The following is a 3925-nucleotide window of genomic DNA, read 5'->3' as shown; positions in this document are numbered from 1 at the left end:
TAAACTCGGGAAAATTCAATAAATTTGCGTACAAATTTGCAACATTCTAATCAGACTTTTTATAAAAATTTTTAAAATGAAGTTTTCCAGCCCATTAAATTTTAGTTGATTTTTGGCATTGTTTTTACTGAGAGTTTCTTCTTCGGCCGCTGTGGTGTAGTGGTGAGCAGTGCGCGCTTCCACTCCGCAGCACCTGGGTTCAAGCCTTGGTCAAAGCAACATCAAAAAAAAAATATATAGAAAAAAGGTTTTTTCTTAACAGCGGTCGTCCCTCGGCAGGCAATGGCAAACCTCCGAGTGCATTTCTGCCATGAAAAACAGCTTCTCATAAAAATACAATCGCCGTTCGGAGTCGGCGTTAAATTGTAGGTCCCTCCGCTTTGTGTGACAACATCAAGGCGCACGCCAAAAATCGGAGGAGAAGCTCGGCCAAACACTAACATATATGTAAGCGCCAATCTATTATTATTATTATTCTTCCATACAAACTATTGAAATATACCAGTAGTTATTCCTTTTAACAAAATACACGTCTTAGCAATTCGTTTCCTCAAAATCTAATGTCCTCTATTTCATTTATTTGCTTTTCAAGATGGTATCCTATGCCTTAAGCCCTAGACACATAAACATGTGCAAATTTGCATAACTTAAGGACTAAACACAAAACCTTAGGCCTGGTTCAGAGAGGCGATCTCAATCTACGCTTATGTGTACACGTACAGACACATATTCCTACAACTCGGCCGTCCTGACTTGTAGAATCTCCCGATTCTACTCTGTTTCTTGGGATGTGCTACGCGGTCCTGGTTAAAATCACATTCGCGTTATACCACGTTAATGCTTCGCCTTTCAACTTAAGCAGCAACAGTATTCCAAGTGCTTCATCGCTCACCTTCGTGGCATGTTGAAAATGTCGAAGCTGAGAACGCCCCATCTCGAAATCTTCCACGGCATCGTACTCAGTCACCAGCTCTTTCATTGAATCGGACAGGAAATCAGGCTGCGCGCTGTCTGCTGCTACCTGCACATTGTCTTTTACTTTTTCGAGCTCCAACTTCAATTTTAGCGGTTCGAATTCTTTTTCCAACAGAGGTGTTTCCGCACAGTTTATTTCACGGGTGTTACTTGGGCCGCACCCTAATTCGCTGTTTTGTAAGCTAACAATTTCTTCCGAAAAAATACGCCGCTCCTCGTCGTTGCCATTATTCGCACCATCGCTGTTATTTGCGTCATTGCCGTTGTTTGGTCCACCGCCGCTAGTCGCACTATTGCTGGCATCTTCGCCGTTTTTATCGTTGTCGTTAGATGTACCATTGCCACTATCAATATCAGATGACACCGTAGTTTTGGCACCACATTTTTTCAGCCCACGATCACTTCCTGCCGGCAGTACTTTGTCATGGTGACGCTCGCTGCCAGAGTAATTCACATCGTTACAGCTACTTGTATTTACCGCTACCTCGTTGTATATTTGCATAGATTCTTAGAGACGCTCATCATTTTCTGGTAATTTTCCGTCGTCCGCGCTTTTGCGGTGATTCGAAATTTTTCTGGAGACCGCACCTTTGTCGTCCGCACCTTTGCCGTCCGCACCTTTGTTGTCCGCACCTTTGTCGTCCGCACCTTTGCCGTTCGACCCTTTGCCGCTGATCGCCTCTTCGTCGTTGTCCTTTTCAAAATTTTGCCATCACTCGTAACGAGCACTTCAGGATGCTCTATTGGAGCTTCACCGACCCCTGGGCATACGCCGCTTGCTTCCACTGAGAGCTCACTCAGCCGTGCAGCTAAATAATCTGTTGACCCACTCGCACTGAGGCCAACAGCCGTGCACCTGCGCACCCGTGCAACCGAGTACCTTTTCGCACTTATAACTTCGCGATTCATTTTTTAGCAAAACTTAGAACTTTTTTTTTTTAGGTTGGAAGGGTTCAAGACCAATTCTGATGAAATATACCAGTAGTTATTCCTTTTAACAAAATACACGTCTTAGCAATTCGTTTGCTCAAAATCTAATGTCCTCTATTTCATTTATTTGCTTTTCAAGATGGTGTCCTATGCCTTAAGCCCTAGACACATAAACATGTGCAAATTTGCATAACTTAAGGACTAAACACAAACCCTTAGGCCTGGTTCAGAGAGGCAATCTCAATCTACGCTTATGTGTATACGTACAGACACATATTCCTACACTATGTTCGATAATTCTTTTTATATGGAAGACACTGTCAGCAAAAAACAAGTAAGAAAGTCTAAGTTCGGGCGGAGCCGAACATTAAATACCCGGCGCAAGTATTAAATATATGTTTTCCACCTTTCCGAAAGCTACCGCTACATGATAAGCCGGGGTGTATAGATTTTAAGTAAATTTGCGTCCTTAAATTTCGAAATATTGAAAATTCAAGCATATCTGAAATTTACCGTTATATGAAATGCGGCCTCAATTTTAGTCCGATTTCAACAATTTTCAACGGTTTGCTTTTATGTGGCAAGCACAATAACCATACCGAGCTTGGTGCAAATTGCTAGAACGGTTAGCGAGATACATATATGTGATCACAAGTGGGCGGTGCTACGCCCATTTTCCAAAATTTTGTCATAAACGTATTTCTTGGTAAAGAATTGTTGCAATCATCAATTTTGAATAAATTAGCTTCAATATTTACTGATTTATCGAAGATTTTGTATTTCTCGAAATTACCGTTATATGGGATGTGGGCGTGGTTATTGTCCGATTTTAGAAATTTTCGGCCAGTTGGTATGATGTACCAGGACCAACAACTGTGCCAAGTTTGGAAGAAATTGGTGCAGCGGTTACCCAGATATACACATGTAACCATAAGTGGGCGTGGCTACCCCCATTTTCCAAAAATTTATAATATTCTTATTTTTCGTCTAAAACTCATTGCAAATATCAATTTTTAGTGAATTATCTTCAGTACTTACTAAAATATCGCAGTTTTCGTTTTTCTTAAAATTACCGTTATATGGGAGGTAGGCGCGGTTATTGTCCGATTTTTTAAATTTTCAGCCATTTAGTATGCTGTACTAAGGCCAACAACTGTGCCAAGTTTGGAAGAAATTGGTGCAGCGGTTACCAAGATATACACATGTAACCATAAGTGGGCGTGGCTACGCCCATTTTCCAAAAATTGTTAATATTCATGTTTTCCGTCTGAAACTCATTGTAAGTATAAATTTTGAGTGGATTATCATTTTCAATACCATCCGTCCCACGCCCAAAAGAAGTTCACGTACCAAGTTTCGTTAAGATATCTCAATTTTTACTCGAGTTATCGTGTGCACAGGCGGACGGACGGACGGACGGACAGACAGTCACCGCTTAATCGATTTCTCTTTTCATTCTGATCATTTATGTATACATTTGTCTATATCTATCTCGATTCGTTTTGCCTGTTACAAACAACCGTTATGTGAACAAAGTTATAATACCCTTGTGCACAAGTGCGCTCGGGTATAAAAAATGCTAAAAATCAACGAAATTTGCTGGCAACTTCAGACTTGCACTTTATTAATTGGCTCAAAACATACATTTTCAAAATTTTTCTAAAAGATCTGATTAGAAATTGTGATCTGATGAAAGAGCCTCCGAGCGAATAATTTTGTACGGCACTGTACGTACTTATAAGTCTAGGTTTCATGAAAGAAAAAAATTAACATTAAATTTTCAGTAATATTTTTCGTTGCTGTGAACTTGTTTCAAAACTTCTGTCTTTTCCTTAATATAATTGTAAAACTCTGTGCACGTCATTTTGAACGTATTTAGGTACATATACTAATCATCAACTATTGCTTGTGCAAAGTTCAACTATCTCGAAATGTAACTATTTCACAAATTAAAACGGTGCGCTGAGAGAAAAAAGTTTAGAATTAAAAAAGCGTGCTAAATTAAAAAAAATACGCATAT

The sequence above is a fragment of the Rhagoletis pomonella genome, unplaced genomic scaffold (assembly GCF_013731165.1).
Source record: "Rhagoletis pomonella isolate Grant_MI unplaced genomic scaffold, Rhpom_1.0 Rhpom_scaffold_00253, whole genome shotgun sequence".
Classification (NCBI taxonomy): Eukaryota; Metazoa; Arthropoda; class Insecta; order Diptera; family Tephritidae; genus Rhagoletis; species Rhagoletis pomonella.
The sequence above is the reverse complement of the archived record's forward strand: the minus strand, read 5'-3'. Positions refer to the sequence as shown.